Raw genomic sequence first — 24,133 nt, forward strand, 5'->3', positions numbered from 1 at the left:
CCCATCAATAGATGACTGGATAAAGAAGATGTGGCACATATACACTATGGAATACTACTCAGCCATAAGAAATGATGACATCGGAACATTTACAGCAAAATGGTGGGATCTTGATAACATGATACGAAGCGAAATAAGTAAATCAGAAAAAAACAGGAACTGTATTATTCCATACGTAGGTGGGACATAATAGTGAAACTAAGAGACATTGATAAGAGTGTGGTGGTTACGGGGGGGAGGGGGGAATGGGAGAGGGATAGGGGGTGGGAGGGACACAAAGAAAACAAGATAGAAGGTGACAGAGGACAATCTGACTTTGGGTGGTGGGTATGCAACATAATTGAACGACAAGATAACCTGGACTTGTTATCTTTGAATATATGTATCCTGATTTATTGATGTCACCCCATTAAAAAAATAAAATTATAAAATAAAAAAATAAAAAAATAAAAAAAAAAATAAGGCAGTGTCCTGAAGTAGGATTAGTAGCACCAAACCCTTACCCTATTCTCATTAGTAAAAACAAATTATAAACTTTTTCTTTTACTACAGAGTTGCAACACAACAGTGGGGAGAAATCATTTATTCACTTGAATTCAAGATATATTCAAATCTGATTGCATTATTCCATTCATATAGAAGAAGAGACAAAAGGCTAACAACTCTCTGGGTAGAGTGTCAGAGGCTCAATATTTACCAGAAGAAATTGAGAGAAAGATTAGAGAATAATTTTCTTTTGCAGAATGGTAATCGTTCAGGGGTTTTTTGGTAGGGAAAGTCCTTTGTTAGGATTAAAGGCATGATTATTGGTAGAGAATTGAGAAACTGAAATGGAGACCTTCTTAAAATGGCAATTTAGTTAGAATAGCCAGGGAGTTTTTGAAATGGGAAATACTTAAGAAAGAAAGATAAATTCAAGCTAACTGTTTCAAGTAATGATACTACAATGGATCACAAAATGATAGAATTGCAATGCCCTTCAAGGAACATTAAGAGACCAATAGCATGGTGACTTGGGTCAATTTTTAAGTAAAGGTAAAAATTCAAGGAGTGATGTCAACATCATGATGGAGTGAGAGGACTCTTTTGCATCTCCCCTTAAAGTTGCAAGTGGCTGGACATCTGTAACCCAACAAATGTTTCTCTGCTTATCATAGTGGCATGTCTGAGAGATCCACACAGTAGTACATCTGAAGGCTTGAGAAGTATTGGGACTCATAGGGGAAGCAGTCTGTAGGAAAAGAGTTCCTCCAGCATTGTAGCTGAGCTTATAACCCTAGCTAATGAAGGAGTTGAGGTGTGACTCCCACACTGTGGGCTGGTAGAGTAAGAGGGGCTGAAGCAGCTTCAGTACCCAAGAATCTAGCTACATTTTTCACATTGTCGCTGAGCTCAATAGCAACAGTAGAGATGCATCTATGGCCTCCCAGTAATAGTACAATGGCACTAGTGGCCATAGGGATCCAGGTAACCTCACAGTGAACTTGAAAATCTGGCCCCTCCACATGCTACATTCTCCTACTATGATGGCGGTGCCCTAAGACCCAGGTAATCAAGACACAACAAGAACACCCACCACCCTGGTCACCCAGGTAACAACTTCCACAACCACAGTTATGTCCCATTAATCATGACCCCAGAGGTGCAAGTAGCACAGGTAATAGAAATAAAACCTTGAACTATGGCACCATCTACTGGAAAATAACAACAACAACAAAAAAGACCTCAATTATTACCCTGTTTAATTGTTAAAATTAAAAGAGTATTTAAATTAGAAAAGAGTTCACTACTTCAAATGTACTGTCAGAGGAACACTTCAAGAACTATGAACAGCTTGAGCAGGTAGTGGCACAAACCCAGGTTCGAAACCCTGAGGTCACCAGCTTGAGCGTGGGCCCATCTTGTTTGAGCAAGGCTCACCAGCTTAATCCCAAGGTTGCTGGCTTGAGCAAAGGGTAATTCAGTCTGCTATAGACCCCCAGTAAAGGCACATAAGAGAAAGCAATCAATGAACCACTAAGGTGCCTCAACAAAGAACTGATGTTTCTCATATCTCTCCCTTCCTGTCTGTCTGTCCTTATCTGTCCCTCTCTCTGTCTCTCTCTGTTTCTGTCACACACAAAAAATAACAATTCTCCAGAAAATAAACTCAAAGTCATGAAAGATTGTGATCTAAATGATAGAGAGCTCAAAATAGCAGTCATTAGAGTTCAGAAACATTAAAAAGGGAGACATAGAATGGCTATTACAGATGGAGAAAAGAGAAAAAAAGTGAACAGAGAACTTATTCAAGGAAATAATTAATGAGACCTTCCCAAGCCTAGGGAAGGAACTGGACATTCAAGTACAACAGCTAACAGAACACGCAACTATCTCAATGCAAAAAGACCCTCTTCAAGACACTTTCTATTAAAACTGTCGAAAGTTAATGATAAAGAAAGAATTCTCAAAGTAGATAGAAAAAAACCAAACAAATAAAAAAGCACAGTAACCTACAAAACAAACTTCAACAAATTATCAACAGATTTCTCTGCAAAAACCCTATATGCCAGGAGAGACAGGAATGATATATTCAAAATGTTGAAAGCTAGAAACCACCAACCAAGAATAATATGTCCAGCAAAATTATTCTTTAGCTATAAAGATGAAATAAATGTGTTCTGAGAGTATTCACCACCATAAGACCTGCATAACAAGTAATGTTTAAAGGAGCTCTTCACTTGAAACAAAAAAGCAAAAGTACACAAAACATTGAGTAAGTTGACAGAAAGAAGCAGAAAATTACAACTCTATTTTAGAATAAGGGTGAAATACTTAATTACATCATAAATGTTAATGGGGAGAAAAAGCATGAAAATTACAATAGCTACTACAATTTGGTAAGGGATGCAAAACATAAAAAGGGATAGTTTGTGAATATAAAAACACAAAAGTGGAGGAAGGAAAGAATTAAAATTATATAGGTGAATGAAGGTAAAATATTATCACAAGAAAAAGGACAATTTTATTTATAAGACATTTTATACAAACCTCTTGTTAAGCACAGAACAAAACTGTAGAGCTAAGACACAAAACACACACCAAAAGAGGGGAGAGGATATAAATACATAGAGGAAACAGCAAACTAGAATGAAAACAGAAACACAAAGTAAAAGAAACAAAAAAAATACTGAACACTCAGAAAACAAGAGATAAATTAGTAGTTAAGTCCTCATATATCCATAATTTCCCTAAATGTAAATGGACTGGCCTCACTAACCAAAAGGCACAGAGTAAATAGTATATATTAATTAAAAAGCAAGAGCCAACTATCTGCTGCCTAAAGGATACCCACTTAAGCTCTGAAGACAAACATAAGCTCAAAGTGAAAGCATGAAAAATGATACTCCAACCAATGGTATCCAAAGAAAAGTGTGTGTAGCCATACCTATAGATATAACTAGATTTCAAGACAAAATAAGGTAAAAAGAGACAAAGATGGACATTTTAAACTAATAAAAGAGATAGTCCATCAAGAAGGCATAACATTTATTAATATATATGCACCCAACCTAGAATAGCCAAAATACATAATGTAATTATTAACAGACCTAAAGGGAGAAATAGACAATAATACAATAATTGTAGGAGATTTGAAAATCCCCTTACACCAACGAATTAATCATCTAGACAGAAAGATAATATGGAAACACTGGCCTTAAGGACACAGTAGATCAGATGGACTTTTTATTCCATTCCAAAGCAACAGAATACACATTCTTCTCAAGTGTACATGAAGCATTCTCAAGGATAGACCATATGTTAAGACACAAAACAAGGTCTCGATAAATTTAAAAGTACTGAAATCATATCAAGCATCTTTTCCAACCATGGTGACAGGAAACTAGAGATCAACTACTAGAAGAAAGCTGGAAAAATCACAAATATGTGAAAATAAAACAACATGATACTGAAAAACTATTGGATCAATGAAGAAATTTTAAAAATCAAAATAAATAGAGTGACAAATAAAAATTAAAAGACGGCATACCAAGTCTGTGGGATGCAGCAAAAGCAGTGCTCCAAGGAAAGTTTATAGCAATACAGACCTACCTCTAACAAATAAATAAACAAAAAAAAATCTTAAATAAATAATCTAACATTACAGCTTAAGGAACTAGAACTAGAAGAACAAATAAAGCTTAAAGTCAGTAGAAGAAATAAAATAATAAAAATCAGAACAGAAATAAATGAAATAAAGAATACAAATACAACAGAAAAAATAATACAAAGAGTTGGCTCTTTAAAATGATAAAATTGAAAAACTTTTAGCTAGACCAAAGAAAAAAGAGCAAAAACGCATATAAATAAAATCAGAAATGAAAGAGAAGTCACAATATATACCACAGAAATACAAAAGATCATTTAAAAAATACTATTAAAGGCTATACACCATGAAACTGGAAAACCTAGAAGAAATGGACAAATTCTAAAAAGCATACAACCTTCCTAGACTGAATCATGAGAATAAAAAAACCTAAACAGAACAATCACTACTAAGGAAATTGAAACAAGTAATCAAAAACCTCTCCCCAAATAAAGTACAGGGCCCGATAGTTTTACTGGTGATTCTATCAAGCATTGAAATAAAATTTAATACCTATTCTTCTCAAATGACTTCAAAAAATTGAAGAGAACAGAATGCCTTTTGACTCATTTTACAAGGCTAAGATATCACAAAGAAAGAAAATTATTGGTTTGTATCTCTGATGAACATTAAATGCAAAAATTCCCACAAAATACTAGCAAATCAAACACAATAATACATGAAAAGGATCATATGCCTCAGTCAAGTTTAATTTGTTCCAGTGATGCAAAGATGGTTCAGCATCCACAAATAAATCAATGTGACACACCACATTAACAAAATGAGGGTAAGAGGTGCATAAATATCTCAATAAATGCAGAAAAATATTTGACAAGACATAACATCCATTTATGATTAAAAAAACTCTTAATAAAATGAGTATATAATGAAAGTACTTCAATATAATAAAGGCTATATATGACAAGATCACAGATAACATATTCAATAGTAAAAAATTGAAAGCTTGTCCTCTAAGATCAGGAACAAGACAAGCATGCCTATATTCACCACTTTTTTTTTAACATAGTACTGGAAGTCTTAGAGCAATTAGGCAATAAAAATAAATAAAAGGCACTCAGAAAATAAAAGAAGTAAAACTCTCACTATTTGCAGATAACATGATCTTATATGCAGACCATTAAAAAAAACTGTTAGAAATAATAAGTGATTATGGTAAAGTTGGAGGATACCAAATCAATATACAAAAATGTGTTTTGTTTCTACTTACTAACAACAAACAGTGAGAAAGAGAAGTGAAGAAAACATTTTCATTTTTAATTGCAACAAAAAATAAAATAAAATGCCTAGGAATAAACTTAACAAAAGAGATGAAAGACTTGTATACTGAAAACTGCAGGACAATGTTGAAATATATTGAAGAAGGCACAAAGAAATAGAAATATATTACATGTTCATGTACTCAAAAAATTAAATTGTTAAAATGTCTATATTACCTAAAGCAACCTATACATTGAATACAATCTCTACCAAAATCCCAATGGCATTTTTACAGCAGTAGAACAAAAAATACTAACATTTGTATGGGACCACGAAAGACTCCGACTAGCCAAAGCAAACCTGGCATAAAAGAGCAAAGCTGGAGGTACCACATGCCTCAATTTCAAACTATACTACAAAGATATAATAATCAAAAGAGTGTGATATTGGCAGAAAAACAGACACACAGATAAACAGAATTGAGACTACCAAAATAAACCCAACTATATAAGGGCAACTAATCTACAATAAAGGAGCCAAGGATATACAATGGAGAAAGGAAAGTCTCTTCAATAAATGGTGTGGGAAAAATTGGACAACCATATGCAAAAGAATGATACTAGACCACGATTTTACAGTAGACCCAAAAATGAACTCAAAATAGATTAAACACTTACATGCAGGACCTGAAACAATAAAATATGAAGAAAAAAAAAATAGTCACTAAGTTTTTAGAAATCAGTCTTAGTGGTGTTTTTGTCCCTATGACTCCAAAGGCAAGGAAAACAAAAACAAAAATAAACAAATAAGAGTACTTTAAGTTAAAAAATCTTCTTCACATCAAAGGAAACCATCAACAAAACAAAAAAACCACCAACCAAATGGGAGAGGATATTTGCCTATGATAACTCCATTAAGGGGTTAATATCCAAAATAAAAAGAACTCATACAACTTAGGTGTTGAGCACACAAAAAATTCAGTGTGCAGATGATGTGTTGTAGATTTGTGCACCTGAAACCTGTATAGTTTTCCTAGCCAGCATCACCTCGATAAATTCAATAAAAAGAAACAAAAGAACTCATACAAGTCAATATAAAAAAAAAGTCTGATTAAAAAATGGGCAGACATTTTTATCCACTGCCCCACCACAATGATCTGTGGTAGGGCAGCAGATAAAGCATTAACTTGGAATGCTGAGGTCACCAGTTTGAAACACTGGGCTTGCATGGTCAAGGCACATATGGGATTTGATGCTTCTTGCTCCTCTCCTTCTTTTCTCTCTTTCTAAAAATGAATAAAAAATAAAGGGGAAAAAAAGAAAAAACAATGGGCAGACAGCCTGACCTGTGATGATGCAGTGGGTAAAGCATTGACCCGGAATGCTGAGGTCACCAGTTTGAATCCCTGGGTTTGCCCAGTCAAGGCACATACAGTAAGCAACTACTATGAATAGATGATTCTTGCTTCTCCCCCTCTTCCTCACTCTCCCTCTCTTTCTTTCACTCTTTCCTCTCTTCAAAAATCAATAAATAAAATCTGAAAAAAAAAATGAGCAGATAATCTTAACAGACATTTTTTCAAGAAAAACATACAGACGGTCAACAGGCATATGAAAAAGATATTCAACATCACTAATTATGAGGGAATTGCAAATCAAAACCACAATCCCCTTATACCTGTTAGAATGACTATTACCAATAAGATAAGAAATAAGTGTTGGAGAGGATATGGAGAAAAGAGGACCCTTGTACATGTTGGTGGATTATAAACTGGTACAACCACTATGAAGAACAATATGGAGCTTCTTTTAAAACTTAAAAATAGACCTGCCATATTATCAAGCAATTCCTCTTCTGGGTATTTATCCAAATAACATGCAAACGCTAATTCAAGAAGATATATGTACCCCTGTCTTTATTATAGCATTATGTGTAATAGCCCAGATAATATAGAAACAATCTAAGTGCCCATTTACAAATAAATAGATTTTAAAAATGTAACACAACACATACACAATGGGATACTATTTAGACATAAAAAAGGTAAAATATTGCCATTTGTGACAACATGGATAGACTTGAGGATATTATGCTAAGTGAAATAATTCAGACAGAAAAGTACAAAAACTGTATGCTGTCACTCATGTGGAATGTAAAACAAAAAAGTAATAAGTGAACTTAAAAAAAGAAACAAATTAATAGATACAGACAACAAAATAGTCATTATCAAAAGGTAAGGGGATGGGAGAGGGCAAAATGGACAGAGAGTCAAATATATGCTAACAGAATAAAGCTGCACTTTTGTTTGTGAGCACACAATAAAGTATAAAGATTAAATTATAATGTTAATGTTGTACACCTGAAATTTATATAACGTTATTAACTAATGTTACCTTAATTTTAAAAAGCAATACTAATGAGGAAAAATTCAACCTGATCTACAGATTGTTATAGGTATATCATGGCTAAAAAACAATCATAATTAGAAACTGAATTAATGTTATACTATTTTTTATCTAATTTCAAAAAGTTACTGTTAGTCTAAGTCATACTTTGAGCAGAACTGTTGCAAATAAAAAGTATTTGAACTGGCAACTTAAGAGTAAAATTCAATACTTCTAAATGTAAAGGATGTAAAATAAAAAGTTTCATTTGGAAGCAATAACTAATGTATAATTCTGAACTTGACACTCTTCCAAAGATTACATTGGTTTGCAATTACCTACAAAATAAAAATCAAATCTCTAATCTTGATATATCAACTAGAATATTGGCACGAAAAAGCTAGGAGTTAAAAATAATTTCTTAAAGGGACTATATATAGAGATGTTAAAGGGTCTACTTATAGAATGTTGACACACTCAGTAACTAGCAACAAGCAAGAAGCCAATACCACTCATGGACCTGAGGGGCAAGAAGTGGGGGAAACAGGGTTATTGTATGCTTTGGAGAATTGTAAACATAGATTAAGAGCCAGCTAGAAAAGTATCCAGTCAAAGATTCTCTGTTCTCAACCTTGGCTTCAAGTTAGAGCTTTAAAAATTACTGACACCTGGGTCTCACACCCAGAGATTCTGATTTAATGTATCTGGGATGGAGCCAGGGCATCAGGTTTTCAGAAACCTAATAGATAATTTGAATGTATAGCCAAAGTAGAGAACCACTGTCAAAGGGGGATGGATGCAGCCTGTGTCAGAATGAAGACACCTGGGAAAGGGAGAGAATAAGGGAAAATACTCTCACCTTTGCCATTTACAAAGTGCTCCTCAGATGTAAATAGCAATTACCCAGGAACTTGGTAGAAATATAGATTCATGGACTCTATCTCAGACCCAGTGAATCAAAATTTTTATCCCAAAAGACCCTCACATAATTTGTATGTGTATTAAAGTTTGAGAAGCTCTTTTATTTATTTCTCTTTTTTTCTTCTTTTCCAAGAGGGGAGATAGAGAGACAGACTCTTGCACCCAGTGACCCTGGTCTGGGGCTGATGCTCTGCCCATCTGGAGCAATGCTCACAACTGAGATATTTTTAGCACCTGAGGCATAGGCTCCACAGAGCCATCCTCAGCGCCCAGGGTGATGTATTTGAATCAATCAAGCTATGGCTGCAAGAAGAGAGAGGGAGATAGAGAAGGTAGAGGGGGTGGAGTGAAGAAGCAGATGGTTGCTTCGCTTGTGTACGCTGACCAGAATCAAACCCAGGACATCCACACGCTGGGCCAACGCTTTACCACTGAGCAAACCATCCAAGGCAAGAAGTCCTTTCCTTACTATTTCTTCTTTTGTTTTTCATTGTCCCACTGATACTTCACATTAACCCAACACCAAGGAAACCAGAGGGCCTGATTCAACCATAGGGGTTAATCATGCCAGGACATGGAACATAAAAGTTCAGAAAGAGTAATTCTGGGGAAACAAATAAAATTTGATTGGTTAAAATTATATATTTACTTTTATCTTTATTCCACATTTCTAGAAATAATATATTCTCAGAGAATCCTTTAACACATACTTCACTTTTATTCACTCCTTTAACAATCAATTTTTGTCATCTACTCCATCTAAATACTATGCTAGGTATTATGGAAGAAAAAATCAGTAAGAAATGATGCTTATGTTGAAGGAGTGCTGAAGTAGGGTAGATAGTAACAAATTACAGGATTTCTTCAAGCATAGTGACACACCATGCTAACAATAAAGTTCACTTCTTGAGAAATAGCAATATATAAGCATGTAGCAACAACAGCATGCTTGAAACAAATGCTTAAACTTACTAAAAAATAATAAATGAAAATGCTCAGGTCCATAAATAGAGAGCAGCAATCAGTATGGAGAGCTGATGCAATGCTGAAGGGTTATGGGGAGAATGGATAGGTGGGAGGAGGTAAGAGATGATGGGAAAGAGAAAAAAAATCTATCTTCTGGCATTAGATACATAGAAAAAAACAAAAATAGCACCTCCCTCAAGAGATCAAAACCATATAGGCCTTTATTTTGTGTAGATTTGGGGTCTGAAGATCAGAAGATAACATAAAAAGATAGATCCCATAGATCTGATATCAAAACAATTGAAAATTTTTTCTCAAGTATTATCTCTCAAAAGAAAATTACAAAATTCGCCTAAAGAAAGGCCACAGGAGAGTTAGCAGCCAGCATAAATCACAGAAAATAAAATCCTAGAGAAGTATACAACTATACAGGGGTCAGGAACCTATGGCTCACAAGCCAGATGTGACTCTTTCGATGGCTGCATCTGGCTCACAGACAAATCTTTAATTAAAAAATAATAGTGTTAAAAATATAAAACATTCTTATCTATTACAATCCATTCATTTCCTACCGCTCATGTTCATGGTTGCGGGTGGCTGGAGCCAATCTCAGCTGTCCTCCGGGAAATACCAAATTTTTATTGGATAATGCATAACGTACACGGGTTGCTGTATGGCTCTCACAAAATTACATTTTAAAATATGTGGCGTTCATGGCTCGCTCAGCCAAAAAGGTTCCCAACCCCTGAACTATACAAACATGTCTCAAATAAATTAGCTCTATTTTGTTGCATTGGTCTATGTGTATTTATTCCAGTCCCATGCTGTTTTGATTATTATAGCTTTGTAATATAGTTTGAAATCAGAATGTACTTTTTGTTTGTTCTTCTTTCTCAACTCTTCTATATATTGATTGTGGAGGGGCTTACATGAGACCATATGTTTATCAAAATTCATAGAACTGTATACCAAAAATAATAAACTTTATGTAAATTTAAAAATAAATAAATAAACATGTTGGAAATAACATACTGGCCCAAAATACCATTGTCTTAGTTTTTATGACTATTTTAACAAATTACTATAAACTTGGTGACCTCAAACAACATGAATTTATTCTCTTACAGTTCTGAAGTCCAAAATGTGTCTTACAGGCTTAAAATCAAGGTGTAAGCAGGGCACACTGACTTTGGAGATTATAGGGGACAATCTGTTTCTTTCCCCTTTCAACTGCTGGTGGCTCCTGGCATTTCCTGATTTGTGACTGTATCACTCTAATCTCTGTTTCCATGGTCACATTGTTTTCTCTTCTTCTATGTGAATTCTCCTTTTGTCTCACTTTATAATGACATTTTGATTGCATTCGATCCCATATGAATAATCTAAAATAATCTCCCCATCTCAAGACTTTTAAGTAAATCTCTTCTGCAAAGTCATTGCCTATAAAATAATATTTACTGGTTCCAGGGATTAGGATGTGGACAGCTAGGGGATGAGAGCCATTATCAGTTTCCCACAACCACATTATAGGGGAGCTGTTTACACAGGAAAATTTTAATGGACTAATAATGTTCAATTTCTTAATATAAGTGATAAAAACATAGATGCTTAGCTTCTGAGTGGCAGAAAACAAAAAATGGGGCCATTACTGGCTGAGTCAGTAATATAAAGAAGTAAAAAAATGTATGGCAAATTCAGGCTAAGGTGACAAGATTCAAATAACAAGAGTATGCAGTGTGTTAGAGCACTTTGGGAAAAAGTTTTAAAAGAATGTTTGTAGCCAAATAATAGAGCACTTTGAATCGACTGGATCATTTTGCAGGTCTTAGAGAGCCAGTAAGTATCTCTGAGTCAGTGAGAATCAAACCAGTGTATTTATTGGTTGTATTAAATACACACAAATAATGATAGCATTTGTTATGTGTCAGGAATGACTTAAGCACTTCAACTATAAACATTTTCATTCATAACAACCCTTTGTGATAGGTACTATTATTATCATCATTTTTTTAAATGAGAAAACTGAAGCTCAGAATGGTCAAGTGGTTTTTCCAAGGTCACATAGCTATTAAGTCACAGAACCAGGATCTAAAGCCAGGAAAACAGCCTTCAGTCTTTGTTTTATGTATTTACTCTACTGAGGGAGAGAAAAAGAAAATAAAAAATTTAGGAAGACCAATAAAGATAGAGAATGAAGAATAGAAAGCTAGAAGTGATACTTGAAAGTATTGGTGGAATAGAGACCAAGTTTTCAAAAGAAGCCACAAATGTCTCATGTCATCCCTGGCAGCAGGACTAGATTATATTCATGAAGCAGAGAGTAGACCCCAGTGCCATCACTCCAAGTAGATACTCTGTCACTGCAAATTCTTAAAGGTCTCCCCATAGTTCTTGGCAACTTATCTATCTTTCAAATCATTCCACAGGCCAAAAGAAAAATGTCAGTTTACATTCTTGAGTAATTCATCTGATGTTTTCCCATAAATGTGTGAATAAACACATCCAATTCATACAGACCCTATAACATTTCTGAGAGTTGTAGATATTTTTACAAACTGCAATAGAGTAATGGAATAAATGCATGGTTTGAATTTTTTTTTACTGTTTTATATCCAATTCCTGAGATTAGAATCATGCCCTTTTGTAAAAAAAATTGGTCAGTTTTCCTTTGTACTATTTCAAATACAGTGTTTTCTATCACTGTAGATTCAGATGTTTATTTTTTGTATTTCAGAGTCAAAACATGAGTTCAGTTGAGAAACAAAATATGTGATTCTGCATGCTTTCAAAAATGCAAAACTGCAGCATTAACTGGAACTTTTCCCAGGAGACGGCATTTTGGTTCGACTGACTACTAATTACTCACAGTGAAAGTGTCACACAGCTCTCCTTTCAACACTTTGTTGGCCATGTGTCTCTGGCAATAATCTCTCAACACATAAGCACGGTTCCCTTTCAGCACATTATTTAATCAATAAAGTAATGCCCTCGCACCAGCCAGGCCCAGAGCCTTCCTGTCACAAGTGCTAAATAAATGAAACAAACACCAGTCCTGCTTCTACAACCTCGCCATTAATAAGCATGAATGGAGATGCTTTGATACAAAGTCCATTGTCTCAGCATTTAAAACTGCACACACATGCATGTTTGTGAGACTAGAAGAAGAATCATTATAGGATGGACAGATTAAGCCAAGTTCCATCCAACTGTTATTTTGATTCAAACTGGGAAAAGTGCCCCTTTTATGTTCTCTCATTCCTGCCTGTTCACCAGGAAATATGTTTCCTTATCTACTTCTTGTCTGAATAAGGCAAGCTCACCTTGGCGCTATCTTTCTCCCCAAGAAGAAAAATATTTTCTTTGCTGCTCAGTCTACAAAGGTGGACTTAGGTACACCACATTTTCCTGTCTCTCTCTACCAGGGACCCTGGTGTGAAATATTGTGCTTCCAAGTAGGTTCAGGCTCTCACTCATCTTCTTCTGGCTATTTCCCACTGTTTGTAAAGCCACAGAAGAGAAGGGTAAGTCTTAACCTTAGGCTTTCACAAAATTCTACAACCTGTGAAGTCTTTGAGGAATGGGGTAGTGTTTCTTCTTCAAATCTCTATAGTCTAACACAGTGGTTTTCAACCATAAGACCAATCAACTAGAAATTTCATGTTGGTCCTCGAAAGAGTTAACCACCCTGATGATGTATGAAGATTATAGACTCAATGATCTTAGTCGATTTTGCTTATGCTCAGGGTGATTTCTGCCTTAGTGGTCCCCAAAATAATTCTCCTATTTTCACTGGTCCCAAGTGTAAAAAAAGGTGGAAAACTACTATTCTAACTGGTTCTGGCACATAGATGTTCAATGTATAAATGACTTCTTTAGATAGCAACAAGAATCGCCTTCTATGGAAGCTAGTGTCTATTAAAACACCATGTGTCAGGTGCACTTCTACTAGGTAACTCATTTTATACATAAAAAAACCCCAAAACAACTGAGGCTTAGGATGAACAAGTAGGTAATCAGGAGTCACAGCTGATGAGGAACAGTGCCAGAATTTCAATACTCCCAGTTTGACCCCAGAGCCTATTTTCCTCCCAAGCTTTACCTCATGACTTTCTCACTTTCTCTTATATAGTTGCATAGCTTATTATGGTGAAACTAGCACGAGAAAAGTAACCAAATGACAATAGTTCCCATTATAAGCCACTGTTAGTATGTTTAATAAGCGTTAACCCCAATGACTGAGTGTGCATTCTGCATGAGAATCCCTCACGAAAAGCTATTGAGAACACAGAGCCACTGCTGAGAGACATAGTCTTCATGGACCTCATTTGGGCTACAAGCCACTGAAGCTCTCAAAAGAGTAAAAGTCTTCTTACTGTATAGACTATGATTTGACCTAATAAGTTTTCCTACAGCTGAATAGGACTTGAAAAAGAAGTGCTAACTACAGGAGAAAATGTTAATATTAAAATAGCATTTATGTTGAAAAATGATGTGTTCATTCTCCTTTTGGAAAAGTCTGTTAATTCTAATTCAAATCCTAAAACTTTCAAGGACTGTTTTTTTCAGCCCTGAACAGCTTGCACTGCATAAATTCTCATGACCAACTGACACTGTTATCAGTGTTTCAAATGTAAGCAAGCAGCAGTCCCCCATCCCTGGCAATCAGGAACCAGAAACCATGTTTACTTTAAAAAAAATCACTCTGTAATCATTCCACTTTCTTTGAGAAGACTAGTGCCTCCACAGTACAGTGTGTCCGTAAAGTCATGGTGTACTTTTGACCGGTCACAGGAAAGCAACAAAAGACGATAGAAATGTGAAATCTGCACCAAATAAAAGGAAAACTCTTCCAGTTTCATACCTATTCAGTGCAGTTCGATGTGGGCTCACGCAAAGATTTTTTTAGGGCTCCTTCGGTAGCTATCCCGTATAGCCTCTACAGACTCGTCACTGACTGATGGCCTACCAGAACGGGGTTTCTCCACCAAACTGCCGGTTTCCTTCAACTGCTTATCCCACCGAGTAATGTTATTCCTCTGTAGTGGCGCTTAGTTATAAACGCGCCGATATTCACGTTGCACTTTGGTCATGGATTCGAATTTAGCGAGCCACAGAACACACTGAACTTTCCTCTGTACCGTCCATATCTCGACTGGCATGGCTGTGGGCTGCTCCGCTGTATATACGGTGTTAAGTCATCATCTGCGCATGTGCACATGCTGCCACATCATCCTACAGAAACTGGGAGGGTTTTCCTTTTATTTGGTGCAGATTTCACATTTTTATCGTCTTTTGTTGCTTTCCTGTGACTGGTCAAAAGTGCATCATGACGTTATGGACACACTGTATTTCTACAGGTACCCAAAGGGCTTTCTCTATACAGTCCCTATGTGTGTCATGTTTCTTTGAGTCGGCTCCAACTCTTGGTGACCCTATGAATATGAATGATGTGCATATTGCCCTCAACTGCCCTGCTCAGTTCCTATAAGCTCATGACTGTGTCTTCTTTTATGGCATCAGTCCACCTCATAGTTGATCTTCCTCTTTTTCTGCTGCCTTCTATTTTTCCCAAAATTACTGGATTTTACAAAGAACCCTGCTTTCTTATGATGTGCCCCAAGTAGGACAGGTTCAGCTTGCTCATTTTTGCCTCCAGTATAAACAAAACAAAACAAATAAGCTTAATTTGCTCTAGGAACTACTTGTTCATATTTCTGGTGGTCCAGGGTATCCACAGAGCTTTTCCTCAAACACCATATTTCAAAGGAACTATTTTTTCTTTTCCTATCAGCCTCCTCCACTGTCCACTTCTGTCTTCGTACATAGTAATTAGGAATACGAGAGTGTGGCAGTTCTTAGCCTAAGTCTCTAATGACTCAGTTTTGCTCTTGGTGATCTTTCCTATTCTTGCATTGCTGCCCTTCTGAGTTTCAGCCTTCTCTTGATTTCTTGGCTGCAGTTTACCTTGTGAATTTATGATTGAACTTAAGTAAGCAAAATCCTTGATAGTTATGATTTTTTCATTGTCTATGTTAAAATTGTGTATTTCTTCTGTAGTCATGATTATTGTCTCATTGTTTCAAATGCAGTCCTACTTTGGCACTTTCTTTCTTTTTCATCAAAACAGCCTCCCTGTAAAATCTTCCTCATCCCCACTCTGTCACAGCACGGGAGAGCTCCTCTCCCTTCATCACCGAAGGCACCATTAAATGAGAGCTGCTGTGTAAAACTGATTTTTATTGCAGATTACAGAAGGAAAGTATATTACATTGCAGATCAAAAACCAACTTCAGGATGCATTGGAGGCAACACTAGAATCTATGTAAACACAATAAATTAAAATCAATAAATTAAAATTTTTTTCAAGTGGAATATTTCATATCATGAATATATTTAGCCATTCTGCCACAGGTAACCTCTTAGCAATCCTCCTCCTCCCCTTATCCCTGACCTTCAGCCATGTCATCTTCCTACTAAAATTCTTTAATTACATCTCTCTTCTCAATACTGCCGAATCCTAAAATAACTCCTTCTTGAGTTACCAGGGCAAACAAGTGTGTTAGGCTTGCTTGCTTGTACTTTGCCTGATTAGTGCATGAGCACGGGACAGCACCATGTGTGTATAATCAATGTAAGGCTGCAGGTGCTTGCCCTCAGCGGGACAGATTGTAGATTGTGGATTGCCTGACGCCATTGGGAAGGGCCATTTTTTGCTATTGTTTGGCAAAGAAGGGATTTTTCCCCCAGCCTGTTTGCTCATCATCCCAGAGAAAGAAAAGTGGTTTTGCTTGCCTGCTTACTGTCCACCATCGCAAAACTCTGATAAACAGAATGGCCCACCATTTTTCGGCTCCATGGTTCCTGTACTATTTGCCCGAATTCAATGCGAATTTGCATGGCCACAACCACCAGCCTTAAACCTGGCATAGTCAGCAGGATTTGAATCAGATTGGTAGGGAGCTGCTAACACCCTTGAAGGTTGGAATAGAGTGACTGTTCTCGGTGGCTCTCCTGTTGGGGACTGTAGGCTGGTTGTTTTTTACAACCCTGTGAGAAGAAACCAAGAGTTCTGTGCAAGAGGCTGCCCAAGATCAAAAGCTCCAGGATGAGCTACCGACTGAGCGGGAACAATGGCTTGAACTAGCACAAGCACTGGAGAAGGAGGCCGACTGCTCTTGAAAGCTGCAGTGTGAGATGCAGGCTGAGCACCAACAGCACCTAGAACTGGAGTGATCTCTGAAGAAGGAGTTACAAGTTCATGAACTCTAGTTTGCCCTGGAAGCAGAATGTTGGTACCCACAGTTAGTGGAGAAACAATTGCAGGTTCAAAAGCTTGAATCAGCTTCAGGCCAAGAGCTGCAGCCACAAAAGCCAAAGCAGGCACTGCAGACAAAGCTGTATCTAAGACAGAGGGAGCAGACATTTCTGACTCTTCTGAGGAAGAGGAGGTTCAGGCTGAAGCTGCCATCCTCAGATTCAATGCCCAGCCAGTGGTCACCCAGAAGGTAAAAACCCAGCAGCTAGGAGTCTCTCAGGGGCAGGCACCACCCCCTTCACAGGTGGTGGAGCACTCTGTGGTATGTCCTTACACCCAGGCAGAGCAGATGGAGTTGGGAGTGCAATTTAGGCAGAAACCTACCAGGCCCCTGTTGCCTGATTCCTGTGATTGTGGGACACAGGGGTGGATGGCATCATACTCTCTGGAACAGAGATGGAGAAACTGGCCAACATTACCACTCATTCCTCCTTAAGTCAGTGTCTTCAGAACTGCCATGACAACCCGGGAAACCATACTCTATTAGAATGGGTGATGGCTGCCATTCTTACAGTCTAGCAGAATGCCAGAGACTTGCCAGGAGCAGTGAGTAGGTGGCATTGCTGCAGTGAGCTAGTAAAGGCCCTTCAGGAACTAGGTATGAAGAATGCTGCTTTCAACCCAAGGTCCCATGGGCCATATGAAGGAGTGTTTATGGCAAGGATGAGGGACCTTATTCTCTGCAGTGCCCCATCAATCCTTTTTGGGTCACTAGTGGGTATCCTGGGCCCCTAGGTGGGACAGCCCATCAATGCAGTTACACAGATGGTAGCAGATTTGAGGGAGCTAGAGGCAGCATGGAATCATAATGCCATGAGGGCTGCTGCCTGTGCTGCCCTGTGACTAACAAGAGAAATGGGCCTGTAATGGTTACCCAAACACAGATGTGGGTAGACTTGATTGTGGCTGGGGCAGATAAGGAGGAATTAGATGACAGTTCTAATAAAGTCCTTTTAGAGTTTAGGTGACAGCCTGAGCCAGAACAGAAGTTCTAGCCGCTGGAAAAGAGGGCAGTCTGGCAGCTGCCAAGAAAATGGCTGGCATTCCGGTTGCATGGTTGTAAGATTACTTGGTGGAGACAGCTGTGGGAGAAGAGGATCCTCCCCAAGACCCACTGTTACAGTCTGAATAGGGGGAAGGCTGAGAGACCTGCCTAACAGGGATGGGCAGGGAGACTTGAGGCCCCATGCGAAACTGGCAATCCATTGATCACCTTCTGTGAAGCAGGTGTTGGCATTAGAAGATAATCTGTTGTTGCAGTGGCAGCAACAACAGCTAAGAGAACTATCAAGGTGGCATAGGCCTTGAATGTGTTTGACCCCTCAAGGCCCTGTAAGCTTGCTGAGAGGTTTCAATGGGACTTGTGGCAACAGACAGAGTACTTATGGAAAGGTGCTGAGGTCCATTAGTAAAAAGTTATATGTCTAGTTGTCTGTAATGGACCTTCACCTTGGTGATTTGCACAGACAGCTGGGCTGTCTACTGTAGACTGATCATTGAGTGGTATAATGGACTCTTGGACTGCAACCGGGGGGGGGGGGGTGCCAGCTCTCTTATTGGATCGACATACCATGTTTGGACAGTATGAGAGACTCTGATGAGGGTGCCCAGCTCTGGTGGAGGTCCTCCTGCCCTGGGAAGCTGCTCTCATCCAGCTGCAGAGGTGCACCAGGGACACTTTACAGTCTCCATAGACACAGCTCTAGACTATACAGGCCCTCCCACCTACTGTAGAGTAAGATGGGCCTCCAGTTAGCACTTAGGACAGAGTGCTCAGGGAGACACTGTGAAGGGCACCTTTGCAACTGTAGTAATTGTGTAACTAGTGCTGTTGCTGTAGTCTGTTTGTTTATGTAATGAACTTCACTCCTCACATAGGGATCATTGGGAAAGATACCTGTCGAGTAGATTGTGAAGCGAGCAACCTTAAAGGGGTAGAATAGTGGGCAAACAAGAGTGTTAGGCTTGCTGGCTTGTCCTTTGCCTGATTGGTGCCTGAGCACGGGGCAGCACCACATGCGTAGTCTATGTAAGGCTGCATGTGCTTTGCCTCAGGGTGACAGATTGTAGATTGTGGATTGCCTGCCACTGTTGGGAGGAGCCATTTATGCTATTATTTGCCAGAGAAGAAGGGGTTTTTCCCCCAACTTGTTTGCTCATCAGCCCAGAGAGAGAGTATTTTTCCCTGCCTGCTTGCTCATCCACTGCTGTGAGATTCTAATAAACGGAATGGCCCAGCTTTTTCCATCTCCACGCTTCTTTACCATCTGCCCAACTCCAATGTGAACCTGCGTGGCCATAACAATCAGCCTTACACAATTACCAAATTCTTGTTCCTTGATTATGTAAAGCAAATAAAGTACTTTTTCTAATATCTAGATGAGTTGGGGAGAATCACTCATTTTTCATAACTAAATAGGCTAAAAAGGGATTTTTCTTTTAAAAGAGAAATCTTCTCTTTTGAAGATAGCTATCTCACAGGGCAGCCACCTTTTAACATTACATTTTTCTCATCATCCAGTTTTTAGAGTTCTAGGAGGTGATGAACCAAAGTTTGCCTGAGCAGTGAACACACTTCACAGTGTGGATAATACCATTACCTGGAAACAGAGCTGTATTCAAGTTAACTAGAGGAAGTGCATCCTATTTAAGCATTCTTTTCCTAATTCAAATATAAATAGTTTCTCCTGAACTATTTGATAAGCCGATATCATTTAAGATGAGTGTTACACTCTTAACATTATTCAATAAATATTTGCTAAATAAATTGGTACTTGCACTTACTTCCCAAAGGAAAGGAGACAAAAGGTGTAGGTAAAATAAAATTTCTTTATTTTCACTTTAAGAGCTAAAACTTTAATGATTGCCCTGAGTCTGTTTTAGCAGAAATTAGGCACTTGGTTTTCATTAGGAAAGGCATTCAGAGATATTTCTCCTAATGAAAATCTAAAACCAGGCATTTAAAATGGCTTAGTAATAGTGATGATTCTTCAGAGAGCTAACCAGTTTCACAGCCCTATGGGACATGTTGATCATTCATTTTATAGGTCAAGCACAAGTGCATTTATTAATGTATGCTCTGATCTAACTCACAGTGTAGGATTAACTTCACAGTGCTTGATCAATGATACTCAAATTAATGAATTCATCAGGGCTGCCTATGGAGACACCCTCGTCATTTATATTGCATTTCTTCCAACTTGTAATTAGGCATGTAATCTGTGCAGTCTCTAAGACTTTTGAAAAGAAACTTACATCAGAAGAAAGTGGAGAGATCTTTATTATCTTGAAGACATTGACTCATCAGTTAACCTCTGTTCTGATGCCTCATTGCTCCTACCTCTTGATAGGCATTCGCTGTCTTGCTGAAGTATCTCTATCCTTATAAACCTTGTACTCTAAGATTATATTCTATACTAGACCTTTTCTTTTTATGCCCATAAAACTTCTGTTCCTACACTTCATTGAAATAACTCTCTCAAAAGTTTTCAACAATCTTCTAACTACCAAGTGTAATCACGTTTCATGGAATCTATAACATATGATATCACTGACAACACGTTCTCACTTGAAACTTTTTCAGCTACTGGACCATAAGACATTGTCTTTCCAGTTCTTTCTGTGGGCTCTCTGCTTACTCTCATCTGCCTGTTCGTGGATCTCTTTCTCTGGCCTGTTAAACCTTCCTCTAAACTCTGCCTTCACTCTCATTTTTGTCATTCTACTCCACTGGCTTCTACAAGTAGCTATGTACATATAGATTCCACACTTCAGCTATAATCTAATTCCTAAAGGAGAAAACAGAAGAAGTATAACATAATATGAAAAATTAAACCCCTGAATGCCATTAATAAGAGCAAGTATCAAAGAACTAAATTTTCCAGTTAAAAAGATTTTCACACACAATAGAATATTATTCAGCCACAGAAAAGAAGGAAATCTTGCCATTTGTGACAACATAGATGGCCTTGAGTACATTATGCCAAGTGATATGAATCAGACAAGCACAAATACCTATGTGGGGAAAAAAGCTGTGTTAGGCTTTTTGTGAGTTTACCGGCTGCAAGCTCTTTGCCTGATTGGTGCGTGGCTGTGTGGCAGCGCCTCGTGTGTGTGGTCTACGTAAGGCTGTAGGTGCTTTCCCTGATCAGCAATTCTCTTAGATCGCTCTCCTATCACCGTGAGGTGCAGTTTTCCCTGCTCCCGTGCCCTTCACTGTGAAAAGCAGATTTTTCTTTGTTTATTAGCTCTTTCCCTTGTGTTGTTTATTTGCTCACCTGTCTTTGTGAGCCTCTAGTAAATGGACATGGCCCGATGCTTTCCTGCTCCTCAGTTCCTCTACCGTCTGTTTGAATTCAGTGAGAACCTGCCTAGCCTTGGCCACCGGCATTACACCATAAAACCTCATTTATATGTGGAATCTCTAAAACAATAAAAAATAATAAAGGGACTTGTAGATTGATGGTTGCCAGAGGTGCAGGTATGGGGGTGAAATGGATGAAGGGGGTCAAAAGGTACAAGCTTTCATTTATAAAATGTACCTGATGGTGACTACAGTTAATAATACTGTATGGCATATATGAAAGTTGCTAAGAGAATAAATCTTAAAAGTTTTCACCACAAGAAAAAAAAATGTAACTACATGTGGTGATAGCTGTTAACTAGACGTATCGTGGTGATTATTTTTCAATATACACCTCAATGTCACTATTCTGTTGTACACCTGAAACTGACATAATGTTATACCTCAATTAAAAAATATGTTTCAGTGAAAATTTTAAAGAGATTGATTACCAACTCAGAGAATAAATAAATTCATTAGTATCTATTTAAAGGAAGGATACCCCAAATACAAAGACACAGTAAAGTTGAAAGTAAAAAAGATAAAGGGATATCTTCCCTTCCAAAAAAATTTAGTTACTATATCAACAGCAGAAAAATAATGCAAATTAGGGTCAAGAATTATTTTGAAATTAATGAAAAGTTCATTATATATTGAATGCATTATTGATTTAACAATTTGCCAATAAGATATAGAAGTTGCACTTTTGTATTACCTTAAAAAATAGCCTCAAGGCCCTGGCCAGTTGGTTCAGTGGTAGAGCGTCGGCCTGGCGCCTAGGAGTCCCGGGTTCAATTCCCAGCCAGGGCACACAGGAGAAGCACCCATCTGCTTCTCCACCTCTCCCCTTCTCCTTCCTCTCTGTCTCTCTCTTCCCCTCCCGCAGCCAAGGCTCCACTGGAGCAAAGTTTGCCCAGGCGCTGAGAATGGCTCTGTGGCCTCTGCCTCAGGCGCTAGAATGGCTCTGATTGCAGCAGAGCGATGCCCCAAGATGGGCAGAGCATCACCCCCTGGTGGGCATGCCAGGTGGATCCCGGTCGGGCACATGCGGGAGTCTGTCTGACTGCCTTCCCGTTTCCAGCTTCGGAAAAATACAAAAAAAAAAAAAAAAAAGCCTCAAGATATATAAAGCGAAAATTAAAATTCAAGAATAAATTAGTAACACCATAATTTTAGTGAGAGAGTTTAATAACATTTTCTTACTACTTGGTAAGTCAAGGACGATATATCAATATTGTGTTCTACCAGATTTTGTGTGTAAAACTGCACCCACTTGTTAAAGAATATATACTTTCTTAAGCCCATGTAGCTTTATAAAATTAGACCATCTACTAGAAAACAAAGCAAATCTCAACAAATATTAAAGAATTTCTGTTATCCAGACAATTTCTGAATAAATGCAAAAGGATTAAAGTCAAACAAAAAAGATAGTCCCAGATATTTGGAAATCTAAAAACAAACATTTAAATAATTTATAAATTCTAATTCTTAAAATGGTAATTTAAAAATATTTACAATTAATAATGAAAATTCTACATATCAAAACTTGTGGTATATAGCTAGGGCAATACTCAAAAAAATTAATACTCTAATCTGCATATACATTTTTAGAAAAAGAGTGAAAATTAATAACTAAACTACCCAAATTAAGAAATTCAAAGCATAACAAAGAAAAATACAAAGTATAAAAAATAATATAAATAAAAGTAGAAATTAATGGTATGTTAATTTCAACAAAAAAACCAAAAGAGAATTAATAAAAGCAAAAGCTGGTTTAAAAACAAACGACTAATTCCACAAAGCACTTGCCAAAATGATAAAGAAAGCAAAGGGAAAAGAAAAATAAATAATATTCAAAGTGGGGAAAAGGACATAGCTACAGAAAGAGGAGAGCTTTGTTTTTAAATCAAAGACAATAAATACTATTGCCAAACATGTCATTAAGTTTGAAACCAAAACTAAAAATAATAATCTCTTAAAATATATATTCCTTATCTCAGTGATTTTCAACCTTTTTAAACTTAAACTGGTGAAAATAGGAGAATTATTTTGAAAACAGCTAAAGCAGAAATTATTCTGAGCATAAGCAAATTCAAGTAAAATCGTTGGGTTTATAATCTTCATACAACATCAGGGTGGTTAACTCTTTCTCAGACTGGCATGAAATTTCTGGAGGAATGGTCTTTGGACCAGCAGCTGAAAAACACTGCCTTATCTAATCCATCTCAAAAAATAAAAAACTTTACCAGACCTGTGGTGGCGCAGTGGATAAAGTGTTGATTTGGATTGCTGAAGTCGCCAGTTCAAAACCCTGCGCTTGCCTGGTCAAGGGACCTTCTGAGAAGCAACTATTGATACTTGTTGATGCTTCCTGCTCCTCCCCCCTTCTCTCCCTCTTTCTCTTTCTCCTGTCTAAAATGAATAAATAAAATATTTTTTAAAAAATCTATACACTTCACTCTCCACAAATAAAACAAAAAGTTACTTTGTTTAATCCTTCTATGCAGGGAGAACCATATCTAGAATCATGGACAGTTAGAATTGGATGAACCTTAGAGAGAATCTGACCCAACCCTTTCTTGCAGATAAGGGAGCTGAACTATAGAGAGATGAAATATAACAATAGCAGCCCTGGCCAGGTGGTTCAGTGGATAAAGGAGTCAACCTGGGCACCAGAGGTCGCGTGTTGGACCCCTAGTCAGGACGTGTAGGAGACACAATCAATGAGAACATAACTAAATGGAACAACTAAGTGAAGCAAGTCGATGCTTCCTTCTCTCTCACAAATCAATGAAAAAAATTTAAAAAAGAAAATAACAACTACTCACATTAATAAAGTCCTCATTATAAATTGGTTACTA

Source organism: Saccopteryx bilineata, chromosome 3, assembly GCF_036850765.1.
Source record: "Saccopteryx bilineata isolate mSacBil1 chromosome 3, mSacBil1_pri_phased_curated, whole genome shotgun sequence".
Lineage (NCBI taxonomy): Eukaryota > Metazoa > Chordata > Mammalia > Chiroptera > Emballonuridae > Saccopteryx > Saccopteryx bilineata.